This window comes from Nomascus leucogenys, chromosome 12 (genome assembly GCF_006542625.1).
Source record: "Nomascus leucogenys isolate Asia chromosome 12, Asia_NLE_v1, whole genome shotgun sequence".
Classification (NCBI taxonomy): Eukaryota; Metazoa; Chordata; class Mammalia; order Primates; family Hylobatidae; genus Nomascus; species Nomascus leucogenys.
Genome location: NC_044392.1, coordinates 71608279 through 71626772, shown reverse-complemented (window position 1 = coordinate 71626772; position 18494 = coordinate 71608279).

Genomic DNA, 18494 nt, shown 5'->3' with positions numbered 1-18494 from the left:
GTTCCACATGGCTGGGGAGGCCTCACAATCATGGCAGAGGCAAGGAGGAGCAAGTCATGTCTTACATGAATGGTGGCAGGCAAAAACAGAGAGCTTGTGCAGGGGAGCTCCTCTTTCTAAAACCCTCAGATAGGGTGAGACTTACTCACTATCATGAGAACAGCATAAGAAAGACCCATCCCCATGATTCAATTACTTCCCATTTAGTCCCTCCCATGACATGTGGGATTTGTGGGAATTGTAATTCAAGATGAGATTTGGGTAAGGACACAGTCAAACCATATAACTCATACTACCTTTCAATTCATTCATTTTCTCTGCCAATTTTATTTGCCTTTAGCAGCCTTTGCACTTTAAAAATCTATGGGATATAGTTGTTTTCTAGTTTCAATTGAAAAGGGAAGCAGTGTTTTTTTTTTAACTTGCCTTGTTGTTTCTACAACACACATAGTAGGAAAATGGAAAACATTTACTAGAAGTGAATAATTCTATTTTTACCTTTGAAAAGCAATAGTTTCCAAATAATCTGGCTTTATGTTCAGCAGCCAATTACATAATTTGCTTGCATACCCTATGCTCCTTTAATTTCCAGAGTAGTTTCTTTCCTAATTTCTTCCTGATATATATCTTAGAAATCATCTTTTGTTCCACTGATTGGTTTCTCCCTTCAGAGACACTGATTATATTTTACTGGTTTATCTCTTTTTGACATCTTTACCTTTTAAAGCTGAATGCACTGCATTGATCTCAGCTCTTTCTTTCATATCAGTATTTTAATTTTTATTGCTACTAATTTCTGTGTATTGCTATTTTTAATGCATGTATTTGGGCAATAGTAATGTGTTTGCAGGCTCAATTTATTGTCTGGTGTATAATGGATGTTGTGGTGCACCACACACAGAGATGCTAACCTGCCATGAGTGTCAGCTGCTAGTGGCTCACAGCTTAATTTTTGTCTGAGGATTGATTGCCCTGGGCCAAAAGGAGCTTCCTCAGCCACAGTTTCATGCCTTCCCTCCAAAGGGACAGATCATATTAAATGACCGGCCTATGGGAGCCACACACAAGCCTGACCCCCTTGCCACAAATCAAGACAACGACAGTTACTCCAATCCCAGGACACCCCATGGGATTGCCCTAGGTCCCTGTTGCAGCTTAACTTCTCCCTCTGCCCTACCCTCCTTCCCCCATTACCTAATATGCATTGCTCTGAGGGTACTTGTGGCAGATTAAAGATGGCCACACATTCTTTGACACTCCTCCCACCCAGGGGTCAGATCTAAGTTTCTTCCCCTTTAACTTGGGCTAACCTATGACTACTTCGATGAGCAGACTGCAGTGGAAGGAACAATGTTAACAGTTTAGACCTAATCTTTAAGAGGAGTTAGAACCTTAGGAAGTCCTGGAATTATACAGAAAGAGAGAGGAGTCCAGATGAGTGTGACTTTCTAGCAAGCTCTCCCAACACATAAGATGTGTGAGTGATCTGTGGATCAGTCCAGCTGCCAAGAGAATATAACTCCAAGTGACCACAGTCAACTGCACATGGAATAAAATAATCACTTAGCCAAGCGGTACCTATATTCTGACCTACATGATTGTGGGATATAATAAAGCAGTTTTTTTAAGCCCACGTTTTTTGTTATGCAGCAATAGATAACTCAAACTGCATTTCTCACACTTAATCTACATTTCAGAGCCGGTATTTTAATAAATTAATTGATATGACAATTTATAAGACAACCAATATGAGGAGTAATTCTAGGAAGCAGACCCAAAAATGGGTTTGCCAATGGTTTATGTCACCATTGGCAGGTTAGCAATTAGGAAATCATTATTTGTTGTTACGTGGAAAATTAATGGCTCCTGTTATGCCATGTCACTGCCATTGATGAAACCTCAACTAGAGGTGAATTGGGATCAAATACTAGAGGAAGGGAATGCACTGGCAGATTCAGTGTCTTGAGTGTTTGAGAGATGCAGACGTAATAGTAACTACTAGGACTGCAGATTCAGATGGGTATTGCTGAGTGACACTGATGCATTGGTGAAAGACAATAAAAGGCTTAAAGTGACTAATCACTAGTAGAATTGAGGGCCTTCTTGGCATCACATAAATAGTCTCTTATTTCCTATAGTTGGAATGCAGACAAATGTTGTGAGTGAGGCTTAGATTTAATTCTAAGGATGGCAAAGTTGACGAGAAGTTTGCATGGCTAGGGTATTACGCTATGTTCAGGTCCCTGACTGGACAAAGTAGAACACTGAGATTTGACTGAACCAGCTGGGTTGACACCGATGAATACATTGAATCTCCAGACTCTTCTGAAACTTCCTGAAGAAGTAGTTCATTCCTTCCAGTGAAAGGCTAGTGTCATCCTTATCAAAGATGATATAGAAACACCAGAGCATGTGTCCCCAACTTCCCTTTCACCCACCAGATCAAAAATTTTGGCTAAGACAGACAGCTGAGAAAGTGCTGCACCTGTTAAGGGTAGAAGAGAATAAACCAATGTATACAGTGAATCCAAAGGTACTGGGTCAAGGACAATAGAAAGTTGAAAAAAACATAGCTTAATAAAATAGAAACAATTTTCTGTGATACATGATAATCACCCTGGCAAGAACTGTGCTAACACAGTGCTTAGATCAGGGGTGCCCAAACCCCTGGGCCATGGACTCATACCAGTCCCTGGCCTGTTAGGAACAGAGACACACAGCAGCAGGTGAGCAGAAGGCAAATGAGCATTACCACCTGAGCTCCACCTCCTGCCACATCAGCGGAGGCATTAAATTCTCATAGGAGTGTGAACCCTATTGTGAACTGGACATGTGAGGGATCTCTGTCAGGCACTCCTTATGAAAATCTAACTAATGCCTCATTATTTCAGGTGAAATAGTTCCATCCCGAAACCATCCCCCACCCTGTTTATGAAAAAAATGTCTTCCCCAAAACCAGTTCCTGGTGCCAAAAAGTTTGTGAACTGCTGCTCAGATGACCCTTGGAAGCCTGGAGAAAGTGACAGTCCACACTAAAAGTGATGCAGAAATGCTGGAACTACTGTGGTGGATTGTAAAAGAAGGGATCAAAAAGCTAGAAGTGGGCATGTGATAGTCAATGAAATGCATGTGGTCAGAATTACTAAAATGATAAAAGTGTAAAGCTCAGTGGTAGCTGTTATCTACAATCAGGCTTGTTAAATGTTTGGAATCCCGTTAACAACAGAAATGATAGAACCCTGAAATAGTAGAGTCCAGGTGGTGTTGACTAAAATTTAGAAGCATGATAAGCATATTCACTATAAAGAGCAGGAAAGTTTGAATGTAAGCCAGATGTTCTTAGAGACAAGATATGTAGATGGACAGCCAAGGATACTGCTACGTTTATACAAGCAGAAGAAAATAAAGATGGATGATCATGAGCCTGTGGAAACGTCTCTAGTAAAATGATCATGCCTTGCCCAGGTTCTGAAATGAGCCATTTTCTCAGGCCCGGAATCCCATTAATGTAGGAGAAGCCAGGCACCCGTGAGGAAAAATCATTAAATACCTCTAAATGTATAGTAATGATTCCTGCAGTGCATTCCCAAAAAGAACCTATGGCCATTTATTCACACAAACAAACAATGTAGAAAGAGAAAAGCTAATCAATTCACAAGAAATATTGAAGTACAGTGAGCAAAAAAAGTTGGAAAAGAAAACAAAATAGTAGAAATACATTTTAAAATATCAGTGATTATAGAAAATGAACAATGGATGTTATCAATAAAAGTCAAATTTTGTCACATTTAATTAAAAAGTTAAAACCATGTATATGCTATTTATGAAAGCCACATCTAACACATGAGCACACTGAAAATTTAAAAGTACCGAACCGAGAAAAAGATATACTAGGTACATACTAATAAAAATGAAGCTGGTGCAGCTATACTACTAGGCTGATGCAAAACTAATTGCAGTTTTTGCCATTAATTTTAATTTTAATGGCAAAAACCACAATTACTTTTGTATCAACCTAATAATATTAGGCAAATGAACATCAAGGTAAAAAGCATTGTTATGGATATAAAGGGAAACTTTATAACAATGAAGTTTTCAATGTATCAGGTAGAAACAAAAATTACAAACTTGAATATGTATACCAGATAAAATATACACAAAATACATAAGGACACAACTTAACTAACTATAAGGAGAAATAGTTGAACCCAATGTCAAAGTGAAAAATGTTAAAATATCTCTTTTCATAACTTGTATATTCAACAGAAAAAAAGAATAGAAAAGATAAAAAAAAAAGTTTGAAATAGTGGACATATATAGAATCCTGCACCCAACAGTTAGACAAAACTGTTTTTAACCAAATTACACAACTTGATAACAATCTGGCAAAGAAGATACTTTCAACATATTTTAAAAGATTCACAATACGTGTTTGCAAGGTAAAGTTGAAAACTACAAAAACAAACAGACAAATTTATTTGGAAACCAATAAGCATATTTCAATAAAACTCATGTGTCAAAGGAAAACTTAATAACAACTAGGCTACATATCTAACTTCATCAAGAAAGGAGATGCTACAGTTAAGCTCATTAAAAACAAAGGAGGCATAAAACTATAGATGCACTGGAAATTGAAAAGATTATAAAATTATGTAAATAAAAATATTCAAAAAATTGAAGTAATTTTTAGAAAATTACTCAAAAATAAATAGAAACCCTGAGTAGTTCTATGACCAGTATATTTACTGAGTGTGTAGTAAATCTGTTCACAAAGAAAGAAACCCCTAGAGTTGAACCCTGCCCAATATAAAAGGAACATAAAACTGCCATCTTTCACAAACATTTCCAGGCTCTACTGTTTTTTATCCTTGTCTCGGTAAATTACTTACCTGTCACTATTCTCATCTATAAAGTGGGATTAATACTACTACTCACCTCATAAAGTGATTATGAGGATTAAATAACTTAGTGCTTATAATGTGCTTTCAACAGAGTCTAGCATATATTAAGCACTTTGTAAGTTTTTTCTATCATTATTATCATAGAAAAATCTTAATACCAGTAAATGACAAGAATAGTATGGGAACAAAAATCATAAGCTAATTTCACCCATGAACATAGAGGCAAAAACCGTAAACAATGTATAGTGTAAATCTGTCATAACACCATTAGTGAACTCTGAAAATTCAACTTAAAAATATTATGGCTTGCAGTATCACAGTGAAAAGACCAGGGCAAGTATGTTGGAGTTCCTTTCCAGCTCTTGCCTATAATTTAATGCCATCTGGTGAGAGTTGTCCAATCTGGGCTAAATATCACTGGAAATGGATAGCACAAGTTAGATTTTCTTAAGACAGGTTTTTCGTGCTTAAGACAGGTTTTTCATGCTTAAGACAGGTTGTTGATGCTCATTAGACTTACTAATGCTGCTTTTTATAATTCTTATGCACTAACTTGAACCCTAAGCATGAAAAATATAACTAATCTTTTTTCTCACATAATAAAAGTTAAATGTTCTTATTTCTTTCAATAACTTAACTTGAAAATATATCAAATTTTAGTGAATTTCAATTGAACCTTAAATTGACTCTTGTCTAGAGAAAGTTGGTTATACTTTTAGAAAATAATATATAGCTCAATATGAAATGCCACTCTAGCACAAAATAACTGAAATCCTCTATAAATAAAGATAAAAACAATGTATATCTTTTCTTATTAGTGGTAAATGAAATTGGCAGAGCAATATTAGAAAAGCTTTGAGGTATATATATTTTAAATTCTAATTAAATTTTACCAGATTGGCTGCAATTCACTAATAATAAATACACCATGTTAATCCTGTATTTTTTAAAACACTGGGCTGTTATCCACTTCCATTTTATTTTAACAACATAGAGTTCTAGATTTATTCCTGATCATTAAAAAATTTTAATCACATCTATAAAAAGCATTTTATTTTAATATTTAATGTGCTTTTTTAAAGAACAATATGCATCAGACATCAAAAAACTCTATTTTAAAAATAGAAATTTTCTATTAACTGGCAATAAATTCAACTAGCAGAACATTCAATCTGTTCATAGTTATATTTTGTTTTAAACATGGCAAAATATGTTTTCAATTTCAGCTGGTATGTTGGTTGGTGCTAGTACCTTCAATGCAATGACCAGTGTCATTATAATTTTATCTGTAATTTATTACAGAGGACTTCATTTGTTCAGACAGTTGTATAGCAATATGTCCAGTCTGAACCATTTTAGTAACTCTAAAAGCAATGTCCCACTCAGTCTGTTACATTGGCTTATTTAAAATTAAAAATGAGTTCTTTGTCTTAAAATACCCCCTGATAATTTAGAAAGTATACTAATAAATGTTCCATTTGTCTACATCATAGTTTCAGCAATCAATTTTAATAACATGCGAATAAAAAACTTTGTTTTTCTAAATATATCCTATGTTTGCTAAATAATTATTTCTTAATGTTTCATAGTGATTGGGTGCCAGTGATACAGGTGCAATTCTAAGAAAGCATAGAATTACACACAGTATCTAAGAAAGCATTTTTTTAAATTAAAAATTTAAAACAGACTTTAAATATGTAAAAATTTATGGAGAATTCAGAATTTACAAGGATATCCTCTTGTAGCTGAGGTTTTAAATGCAGTGAAAAATATGCGTTGTTAAATTTGGAAACTATATTTTTTCCAACAAAACTAGGAGGATAAGAATGATAAAAAAGTAAAATATCTAGTTATAAGAAAAGTATAAAATTAGAAGGTAAGATGTATTCTTGCTATGACAGATTTTATTAATTGCACACTTGGTTTTATGGGAAGATAATGCCTAATTAACCTTTAAAATGATTATAATTTAATGTCTGTTTTTCTTCCAAGTCTTCGTCATTGTGTTTCAATTCAATTTTATTTTTTTAAGTATTAAATACAAATTAGTAAACTTTTATGCCCTGTAACTATATTAATTTCCCCAATACATAGTTCACTTCAAAACACATACTAAGCAATACTCAAATATTCAATCTCCACCTAACATCCATTGTTGTTCAATGGTTTTTGGTATTTAGAAAACAGACTATATTTCTATGATATCTGAGCTAATGATGGTCATTTTGACTTTTGAGAATATATTCAATGTTGGTAAAATTAGACAAGTAAACACAGGATCTGAACTAAAACAGGAAAGAACACAAGAAATCACAATGTTTTGTGAACTGGAAAATTCAGGAATGAATAGTAGCCATATGAGCGGACGGGATGAAGCCAGAAGCTACTTACCTGCCTCTAAGGAAGGCGGTTAGGGAAGGGGTTGAAACACAATGTGATGTAGAGGAGCAGAGAACATTCCAGGAAGATAATTACCAGATGGTTCTGAAGGCAGGGTCTCAGTTCTAACAGAACAAAGAGGATGATAGGCAGAAAGTCTGTATAAAAAGTCGCCAGAACTCTCAATCAGCTATCCTGTCCTACACAGCCATGTGACTACTCCTCTCGCTTCATACTTTCACATAATTGTGAATAAGCTCCTGACTTTCAGAAAACCTGTTGTTTATTCTCTGGTAAGTTTGAACTAGAGGCAATTTAAACTTGAGACAGCAGGCTCAATGAAGACTGGGGACCTTTACTAAAACTAGCAGGACTCAGTGAACGTTTGCCATTGGACAGTCAGCCCCCAGGCTCTTCTCCTTATGTGGCCCCCACTGCCACACTAGTACATGGAAAGATTCCTTTCTGGGGAAATTGGCCAAACAGAAAATATCTTCAAACAATGACATATTGTCATACCCGGTGCAGGATCCACTGGGTATGTGCTCGCACTCCTCAGCCCTTTGGTGGTCGACCGGACTGGGCACCGTGGAGCAGGGAGTGGCGCTCGTCCGGGAGGCTGGGGCCGCACAGGAGCCCATGGAGGGGGTGGGAGGCTCAGGCATGGCGGGCTGCAGGTCCCGAGCCCTGCCCCGTCGGAAGGCAGCTAAGGCCCGGTGAGAAATCGAGCGCAACGCCGGTGGGCTGGCACTGCTGGGGGACCCAGTACACCCTCCGCAGCCGCTGGCCCGGGTGCTAAGTCCCTCATTGCCCGGGGCCGGCAGGGCCGGCCGGCTGCTTCGAGTGGGGGTGGCCCGCCAAGCCCACGCCCACCCGGAACTCCAGCCTGCCCGCAAGCGCCGCGCGCAGCCCCGGTTCCCGCTCGCGCCTCTCCCTCCACACCTCCCTGCAAGCTGAGGGAGCCGGCTCCCCCCTTGGCCAGCCCAGAAAGGGGCAGCAGTGGGCTGAAGGGCTCCTCAAGTGCCACCAAAGTGGGAGCCGAAGCAGAGGAGGCCCCGAGAGCGAGCGAGGGCTGTGAGGACTGCCAGCATGCTGTCACCTCTCAGTTTTAAAGTGTGGCACTTCCTCGTGCTTGTACTTCTCTCTCCCGCCACCATGTGAAGAAGGGCCTTGCTTTCCCTTTGCCTTCCACCATGATTTTTTGAAGCCTCCCCAGCCATGTGGAACTGTGAGTCAATTAAACTTCTTTCTTTTATAAATTACTCAGTCTTGGGTATTTATTTATAACAGTGTGAAAATGGACTAATATAGACCATATGCATAATGCTTAACAAATTATTGCCAGAGGAATTTGGCATGTACCATGATGAGTCTAGAGTGGGCTGTTTGCCCAGAGAAGAGGTGCTGGAGGGAGAAGTTGAAGATGTGTGTATGTAAGATAAAGGAGAAAACTGCTAACCAAGTCTGAGATGTAGTTTCCTTAAGAATACAACTTTATATTTTATTAATTTTTTTTTACTGTTCTTGGAAGATAATCTGGTTCAAAACTGATGCACAATAAATCATTGTTGAATAAATGAATGAATGGGCAATACTGTTTCCTAACATAGTACATGACTCTTCTGAGGAACTCTGCTAGTTTCTAGCACTGCAATGATTGTCTATCCTTAGGTCAACAGTATAATAAAACATTATTAAATATTGTGACTCAGATTTGCATCATACTAATTACTATAAAATGAATGAATCCATAATTCTTCAGTGTATGGTGGTTTTTCTAACTGCATTGGAAATCCTGTGAGAACAAAGATAATAGTGTCTACTTTTTTTTGGTGTTCCAATATAGCAAGTAAATGCTCACCTTGTTAAATTGTGTTTGAATGAAGAGAGGCTGAAAAATTAGAGTTACTAACCAAATAGAGGATTAATTTGGTAGAATCAGCTCTAGTCTTGGTAAAGCTATATTTTTGTAGAATCTGATATATTTAGTCCTGATAGTTAAATTAGCTACTTAATTATATTTGTTTATTTTACTTTGTGAGTTATGTCTTCTGTAAAGTCTGAAGATAAGAGAGTGAATTATTATAACAGACTTCCAAAAATTACATAACACTTAAATAAAACTTATATTTCATAGGTGATTCACTTGTGATTAAATATTTAGAATATTGCAGCATGTAATTTAAAGATAAGGAATTCAAACTTTTTAATCCACATTTGTGTTCTTTGAGAATGAACAACTCTAGACTGTGAGACATGAGTTCCTTTTTCTATACCTTTCTATACTTTGAATGAGTATTCAAATAATATCTGATTTCTATTTGTGATGTAACCATGAATTAATTACACACATGGAGATTCTGTTTTGAATGAATTTTTTTGTTCAACATTTTTGTGCCTCTGTAAAGTTTTTTTTTTCTATTAATACTTTAATATTCTACTTTTTGGAATATATTACAGTAGTGAAATAAGAAATTTGTTATTGCTAATTAATGGTCATATTACATGATGCAGAGATATAATTTTAAATGCTTATTTTTATTTAAATTATGGAGTGCTTTGATTAAACGTATTTTTCTAATATTATAAATATTTGATCGTTGAAAAAATTGGAAACCGTGTTTATAAATGGAAATTAGAATCTTTGGGCGGGAGGTCTTTGGCAAGGCAACTACTTTACACAAACAACTGAATCTGTGGGAGGGGACCACACGAAGTCTGCATCCCTTTTTGAACCCTCAGTAGCATCCTCCAGGGAAAGTCACTGTGTGAAGATTGTTTAAATGGCAGCAGTAGGGTGCATAGTAACACTGCTCCTCAAAGGAAGCATCACCTTATCTGACCCAGTCTTGGAGTTAATCAGGCGCCTGCTTCAGCCAGTTGACGATAATGTCTCCAACCATTTCCATTTTTTAGCATTCAGGAGCCATCCGAGGACATCTTTTGTTTGTATAATAGATCTACACAGGATACATTTTGTCAAAACTTAGGATGAACATGATCTTTTGCTGGACTGTAGCTTCTGACAATATATAACTCTACGTATTTCTCAAGTTGTATGATGTCATTGATTAAGCATCCTAACAATGATATCAAACAACATGCTCTTACCTACCTGAGCCATTTGGTAGAATAAAAGGTAATATCTTTTGGATTTGCAGTAAGTATTTGAAGGGTTGCCCTTTTCATTTAACCTTTTCTGAGACATTAAGTGTATGGTTTTCTTCCCCTATAATGAACTTCTTAATTTAAAGAAGCATAAAGTTCTGTTTGTGAAAAAAGGTATTATGCAGCTTGAAACGTAGGCAGCAGTTACCTTGTTCAGTTTTTGGGATACGATCCTCTTGGCAAAGCACTTCAAATGTAAAGAGCTGTGAAGAACACATGGTTGGTTTGATTAATACAGCATGTTCAGTTATGATTCTGTCTATCATGGTCTTGATTAATACAGTATGTTCAGTTATGATTCTATCTCTTCACTGAAAGATCAGTGGTTAAGCATATGCTGTTAGCTGCCAGAGTCAACACTCATATTTTTCTTTCCATTCTGTGAGAAGAACTTTAAATATTATTATTCGTAAAGGCCTTTACTGCAGCCTGTTGGTCTGGACTAAGAACACATTATTCCATGTCATATTAAGAATTCCAACCTAGAAAGGTCAACTGTTAGGTTTACCACAATGTTTATGGAGGTGCTGATTATTTACTTACAACTGCAGAATATTTGAGATATTTTTTTAATTTGTAAATTAGAATGAAATATTGCTACAGTAATTAGCAGTGTAGCATCATTATAATTTATCTGCTACAGCACATTTTTTTCATTATTTGTCACTCCTACTTCTGTATATATGAGCAAACCAATGTTTGTAAAAAAAAACAATTAAGTATAAGTTGATAAATGGTAGTATTCATTTCCCACATTTTTTTTTTTTTTTTTTGAGATGGAGTTTTACCCTTGTTGCCCAGGCTAGAGTGCAATGGCACAATCTCGGCTCACTGCAACCTCCACCTCCTGGATTCAAGCAACTCTTCTGTCTCAGCCTCCAGAGTAGCTGGGATTACAGAAGTCTGCCACCATGCCTGGCTAGTTTTTTGTATTTTTAGTACAGATGGGGTTTCACTATGTTGGCCAGGCTGGTATCGAACTCCTGACCTCAGGTAATCCACCCGCCTAGGCCTCCAAAAGTGCTGGGTTTACTGGTGTGAGCCACCACGCCCGGCCCATTTCTCACTTTTTTTTTCAGTTTTGTTTCAAAACATTTGTTTGTGTCATACCGAAAGCAGCTTTCTAGACAATCAATCAACATTTTAAAAAGAAAGGAAAATGAAATAACTGATTGTTAATTATGAAGTTCCTACAATGTCTTATCTAGACTTACAAAAAAAGTAATACGGAAGGAAATTGATAATATAAGGCACAGTATGATTTGGAAACACTTGCTTTTAATTTTGTGAGACAAAAGTATTGTATCTTTCATTTCTTTTTATCCAATAATGAATGAATTTTAAAAGGATAGAGACCCAGGGTAGAGTAATACGCTGTCATAATATTCAGTGCTAGCCAACCTAGAAAGTCTGAGGGACACAAGACTTCCCCTTTTGCGATATCAATTGCAAGGTCAGGAGTTTTGAAAAACCATCTAGTTTGATAATTCACTGAAAATACCCACAGAACTCATGGCTACATTTATTACAGAGAAAAGATACAGAAAATTAGCTAAAGGAAGAGATAGTCAAGACAGAGTCTGGGGGAGATCTAAATGTGGAGCTTCTGTTTATTCTCTTCCCGTGAAGTCATGAATGGTGTTATCTCCTCCTTGCCACAGAGTGTAACAATGTATACGAAGTATTGCCAGTCAGGGAAGCTCACCTGAACCTAATCACTGTGGAAATAACAAAAAGAACAAGAGAAGACAAATGAAAAATAAGGTGATATCGAGACCATTGGGCTATAAAATCCTATCTTTATGTTTTTAATGGGATCATTTAAATATATAAGAGAAATGTGCAATGCTATATTATTGGCCAAAAGAATATCTCACACTCAAAAGGAATTAGCATTAGGAAACCTAAGTTGAAGAATGCTTTATCAAAATGTGTTAGAGTTAGGAAGCCTGAGCTCTTGTTCCAGTCTTATAAGAATATCTATGTAATTATAAGATATAATTTATGATATATATTATATATAATTATAAGATATCCATGTAATTTGTAAGAATATCTATGTAAATTATAAGATTTTCTATGTATTCAAGCTACTCTGAACCCCAGTGATTTTAGGAAGAAAATAAGATAATTTAATTTACTCTTTTGGGGTCACAGAGAGATTCATTGATGTTCAGTAACGAAGCCATGCACCCTCTCTCTAAGAAAATGAACATAGCAAATAAGCTGAGAGTCATGCTGTAGCCCTCTGACTCCAGAGCCCACACACATAAACTCTACACTAAACTTAATGTGTATGAATAAATTTGAAATGAGAACTAAATGCATTATAAATATATATTAATTTTAAATGAATACGTTATATATATTTACATGTGTGTGTTTATCACATCACAACACTGCATAAAAGCCTTCATATTCCATTATTGTTTTAAATCAAATTTAATCTTCTTTGAACTTCCACTTGCCTGGATGGTAAGAAATTCATTGTCACTCATTTTGAAGTCTCCTTGCCACAATAGATCCACAGGATAATATAAAATTTCTGGACAAGTGTCAAAATAGAAAAGCAGGGAAAGTTCTTGGTCTATGCTCCAAGATTGTTGCCATCTTGACTATTGCTCCCTTGGCCACATTGATGCTAGTCTGAAATTCTGATAGCTACTGTCTATCTGGTAGGCCCTGAGGCTTCAGACTGACTGACAGTTACCTCTTAAATGCCTTTCTATTCATCGCAGACTCAGCCCTAGAAACTTTTATGACTGCTTTTAGGCTTTAGCATTTACAACTGCAAGAGAAGTCTGCATGAAATATCTAACTTCCCTACTCACCAAGTAAAGTAAATATCCCTTATGCTTTCTTGAAATCTTAGACAGCTACATCTGAAATGGTCTTCTTTGTAGTTGAGCAGTATGCTTTATAGTCTTGTGTTAGGTTCAGACTTCCCTTAGGAGTCTTCAGTTCTGTAGTGCATAGCCCAAGCCACTGCAAAATGGTGGATAAAGGATTGCCCAGATACCAAAGTATTGGGATATTAAGGATGTTGTGGAGGAGCACCCACGTATAGATTAATGGAATACACAAAGCAACAATCAAGTCTTCAGTTGGTATATTAAGTCTCCATCTGCCCTAGCTGGCAGAGTCTGAAATTGGGTCACTAAAATCATCTCTTTCATGCCTGACTCCCTCTCTCCTGGAGTGAACAACCACTTCCCCCTCATTTTCTTCTCTAATGAGTTTTTAAAGTTGAAAACAGTTGAACAGTTGAAGGGAGGGGTTCAGTTTCCACCAGGCTGAGCTCACAGTGGAGAGTTTACTCAGAGCAGCCCCTCCCTTTGCCTGCTCATGCTGGGCCTGAGCCATACTCCCTGGGTCTATGGCTCCTCTGGCCAAAACCAAGTCTCCAAAGCCTCTAGCGTCAGAGTCAACGTAGAAACTTTTAACCAACCCTCTGGATGATATTTTAAAAACTGACCTGAAAAGAAGCTTTTTCTAAACTACTGAGACATTCAGCCATGGCACTGAACACTTTTTGAGACTCAAATAGCCTCAAACTCAAGACTTTAATCCCATTTCATCATTGTTTATATTTCAGGACCCCAGACACCTTCCATTCTTCTAGCAGTGAATCTTCTCCGAATGGACTTCTCTATCAACCCAAAGTTTCATCCCCTTCAAAAAACAGAGTTCATGGGATTTATCCATTCACTGTCAATGCAGTTTTCCCTTGTCTTAAAATTTCAGCCCATGTTTAAATGATATTTAAGCTGGGAGCAATATGGAAGTTTCCATAAAATAAAACAGAGGCCTCCAACTCATTTGATCTGAATTTCTGTCAGAAATACAGTTTTCATTATGACTCTTTATACAAACTTTTATGTATTTATAAGTGTATATAGGTATATAAAAGTATATGTAATAAAAAAAACAGTACAGAGTCCTATTCTATGTGATGCAATCAGATATTTTCATTTGATTTTTTTTAAATGCCTGTGGTGATTTCCCAGATTGATTTCATGACTCACTAAAGAGCCCCAAAAATAATTTGGAAAACACTCCTGAAGGACACTGAGGACATTGGCTAGTATGTATTCGTCTCTCAGATGGAGATGATTAAGTCATTTTTGAAATTTGAAGTCTGAGATAGGGGACTTAAATATCTTCTTCCATGTTCCTTATTTCTCAGTAGTCTCTTGGGAATAACAAAGTTATTTATTGAAAAAGGCTAACTTCTCGTCCCTTAATGAACATTCTGCCAATCACTATATATCTGCTCCCAGTTTTAAAAATATTTAATAAGCCCCATTCACACTAAATCTCATATCAGATCACTGGTATTCCTCAAATCAACAGGGTTTTATGGGAGTTCCCACTATTCATTAATTCTCCAACATGGTAAAAGCCATTATCTGAAAATTAACAACCCTCAATTCTAAGTATTTTAATTAGTCTTCCTCATAAATATATATTTCATAAAGTTTTATAATAGTGCCCAAATTTTTTCATGTATAACTGATATTAATTTTACCCCCACAATATTCAAGTCTAAGGAATTTTATTTTGAGTGACCATGTTAAATCAAATATCCTCCAAGCCTCAAAATACTGACAATAAGTTCAATTCAGTCAGTATTGAGACTCTCTCATTAAACATTAAAAACTCCTGAGTTTATATAACGCCTGAAAAACAGTTCATCATGATTTTCTCCTTAGCCTTGCTCCCTTAGCTTCTCGCTGCTGCAATTGAGCAGTGATGTTGACTGCCTTTTAGGCACTGGTTTCCTCTGAGTTTAACCAAATTCAGATATTCATGCTATTCCAGTTCTCTGCACTGACCTTCATCTAAAAGCACACAGCAATCTTGTAATCTACTCCCATTTTGGGGCAATGTATGCCATCTGGACACAAGTTTCCATAGCAAGCTGAAATGCCAAAGCTCCTTTTGTAAATCTCAGGTAACTTCAAACTCTTGGGCTAGTCACATCTGCTCCCACTAAAAAAGGACTTTCACTGCCTACCTCTCTGAAATAATCTCGCCTTTAAAAAATGTTGTTCATTTCCCTCTTGACTATATTACTTACTTGGGGGAACACCGACTTTAAAAAATATTAATATAATGAGGATTTCTGACTTTTAGGGAACAGGGAAGGTATGGAGAAAGAAGATGCTTTATTTTTCCTTGGTAAGAGTCTATAGCAGTAATGAAACCTGAGACACCAATTCTCTCTGTGTGTGTGTGTGTGCGTGTGTGTGTGTGTGAGAGAGAGAGACAGAGAGAGAGAGAGAGAGAGAAAATGAGGTGGAAAAAGAGATTCTTGTTACAAATTCACTGTAAGCACTTAAGACTACCCTCTTTTGAGGGTTAGGGGAAGGAAGGTTAATAAGGTAGCACTGGAAAAAGTTACACATACTCTTTGTAAGCACTTTACTTTCCATTTCTTTCATTAGAATAAATATGAGGTGAGATTATCATTTATTAATTTAATTTCTAAAATTGCATGCCCACTGAATAAACACAAGTTTGGAAAGAATAAAATACCAAGAGAATAATTCTAAAGTTATACTTTCTATTATCCCAGAGGGAAAGAATGTTTATATTTTTGAAGAACCATAAGCATTTGGGATTTAACCACCTTTGCATCCAGGAAACTTCAAAAGTAGGCTTAGTTTAGATTAGGACAACCACAACAATAAATAGGATAACACTCAATCTTGTGTTTTCATCATGTCCAGGGAAAGCACAGTCCTGACAAGAGAAAGAATTGATGAGAAAATAGGAGAGTAGATAAGCAAATGAGTTCTTTTCCCCTCCTTGACTAAGCAGAAATATTACTAGTGATATCATATCTAGTAGAGAAGTATTACATTTTCAATTTAGGGATGGTTATTGATTTTCTTTCCATGAATGGCATAGAAATAGACTAAAATTGTTCTCGGTTGCATTATTATTCTTACTACCATGTGTATAATAATGACGAAAATAAAATATAGTCATAGAGTTTTCCTCATTTTATTGAACAAGGGAGAGAAAGAGAAAATAAAAAAAAATTGAACATTCAGGAAACAGAAAATTAAAACTTTTCTTTTGTTTGCCCTAGCAACTCCAAGATCTAATTGACTCCATCTACATTTTTGGTTGTTTTTATTTTCATTTTTAAGGTTAGCTTTGTGGTGGTTTTTCCAAGTTTCAATTTCAGCTATATATATTCAATTTCATCAAATGTGTTTTTAATACTTTTAGAACTGATCATTTTAAAATACTGAGCATTCTTAAGCTGAAATTGAATATATTAGACACCTCCATGTCTAATATATTGGGCCATAATTGGATCTATTCTGATCTGTATCACATTATTTAAAATGTTAACATTTTAAACCCTACAAGAATCTGAACTTATCGTGTCTGCTTAGTATAGAGTAAGCTGAAAAAAGTGTGTGACCACCCTCACACCTAGAAAAAGTCAGATAACCTATGTAACCATAACTTTTCATGAACCTATGAGAGAATTAATGTCGCAGGGCAATCAAATAGCCCTAAATCTAAGATGACAGGCACTTTCAGGGAAAGACAGGACACAATTTTTGACTTACCTAGGGCAGTGATAGAAAGGAAATTGGGCTGGAGTTCAAAAGGGTAGGAAGAATTTCGCCAAACTTGTAACAAATTGCTGCTGAGTGTAGGACAGCATGAGAGTACAGAGCTGCTTAAAGCCAGAAACACAAAGGGAGTTTGCATAAATTGCAGCAAACATAAATTGCTGCTGGGAGTGTAAAATGGTACAACTACTCTGGAAAATAGTTTGGCAGTTTTTTATAAAACCACATACACTTATCAGATGACCCAATAATTGCATATCTACACATTTATCTCAAAGCAATGAAAACTTGTCTTCACATAAATGTTCATAGCAGCTTTATCAATAATAACTAAAAATTGGAAAAAAAATTTCAACAGGGGACTGGTTGAAGTTACTATGGTACATGGATACAGTGGAATACTGCTCAGTAATACAAAGAAACAAGCAAGTTATACATGCAAAAATTTTAATGAATCTGAAAGGCAATAATACAAGCCAATCTCAAAAGGTTACATATTCCAATTCTACTTATGTCTTTTGCATTCTTGAAATGACAAAATAAAATGTCTTGAAAATGAAAACATAGAAGTAAAATTGATTAGCAATTAACAGGAGCTAGTGATTGTGGGCGTGGAGTTGATGAGAAGATGCTTAGCACAAGAGAGCTTCTATGCAGTGATGAAACATTTCTGTGTATTAGTTATATGAATCTATATACACAATAAAATTGTGAGGAACTACACACACACACACACACACACACACACTCACATATTGGTAAAATCTGAATAAGTTCTGTAGTCTAGTTAATGGGATTTTCCCAACATCAATTTACTTGTTTTAAGATTATATTACAGTTGGGCAGGATATAAACGTTCAGAGAAGCTGGGTGAACAGTAACAGGACTCTCTTTACTATATTTTCAACTTCCTGTGAGTCTATAATTATTTCAAAATAAAAAGTTCAAAAGATATAGAAGGTTAACAAATTAAATTGTCCCAAATATTTAAACCTGATAGAAATATTTAATCAAATGTTTACATTCATTAAGTTCTCAAATTTAATATATCACATTATTTAAAATGTTAACATTTTAAACCCTACAAGAATCTGAACTTATCGTGTCTGCTTAGTATAGAGTAAGCTGAAAAAAGTGTGTGACCACCCTCACACCTAGAAAAAGTCAGATAACCTATGTAACCATAACTTTTCATGAACCTATGAGAGAATTAATGTCGCAGGGCAATCAAATAGCCCTAAATCTAAGATGACAGGCACTTTCAGGGAAAGACAGGACACAATTTTTGACTTACCTAGGGCAGTGATAGAAAGGAAATTGGGCTGGAGTTCAAAAGGGTAGGAAGAATTTCGCCAAACTTGTAACAAATTGCTGCTGACTGTAGGACAGCATGAGAGTACAGAGCTGCTTAAAGCCAGAAACACAAAGGGAGTTTGCATCCATTGCCATG